Raw genomic sequence first — 261 nt, 5'->3', positions numbered from 1 at the left:
TGTTATGCGTTACTTGAAGAGAACAAAGGAGTACATGCTCACTTATCGGAGGTCTGAGATTTTAGAGATCATTGGGTACTCTGACTCCGATTTTGTTGGATGTCTTGATAGTAGATATTCCACCACTGGATATGTGTTTGTATTGGCTGGAGGTGCTATCTCTTGGAAGTCTACGAAACAGACGCTTATAGCTCCTTCAACCATGGCTGCAGAGTTCACGGCTTGTTTTGAAACATCAGACCATGGCATATGGTTGCGGAA

This window comes from Lupinus angustifolius, chromosome LG09, assembly GCF_001865875.1.
Source record: "Lupinus angustifolius cultivar Tanjil chromosome LG09, LupAngTanjil_v1.0, whole genome shotgun sequence".
In the NCBI taxonomy this organism is placed as follows: Eukaryota; Viridiplantae; Streptophyta; class Magnoliopsida; order Fabales; family Fabaceae; genus Lupinus; species Lupinus angustifolius.
This window is presented reverse-complemented; position numbering follows the sequence as displayed.